This window comes from Corvus brachyrhynchos, unplaced genomic scaffold, assembly GCF_000691975.1.
Source record: "Corvus brachyrhynchos isolate BGI_N302 unplaced genomic scaffold, ASM69197v1 scaffold219, whole genome shotgun sequence".
In the NCBI taxonomy this organism is placed as follows: domain Eukaryota; kingdom Metazoa; phylum Chordata; class Aves; order Passeriformes; family Corvidae; genus Corvus; species Corvus brachyrhynchos.
The window spans coordinates 574,595-574,921 of record NW_008240034.1 but is presented as its reverse complement, the minus strand read 5'-3'; positions in this window follow the sequence as shown (position 1 = coordinate 574,921).

Here is a 327-nt window from a genome sequence, read left to right as displayed (position 1 = left end):
TGGGCAGGGACCCCTTCCACTATCCCAGGCTGCTCCAAGCCCCGTCCTACCTGGCCTTGGGCACTGCCAGGGATCCAGGGGCAGCCCCAGCTGCTCTGGGCACCCTGTGCCAGGGCCTCCCCATCCTCCCAGTAAAAATGTTTTCCCTAATCTCTAACCTAACCCAACTCCCTTTCCATTTGAACCCACAGCGAGGTGAGGCTGCTGAACTCCTGCATTTTACTCGCTGAACGCTACCGAGGCCACAGCGGCTCCTTGGGCAGCGCCAGCAGAGCTCACAGGCGGCCTGGATGGGTGGGTGGACGGACGGACGGCTAGAAGGATGGA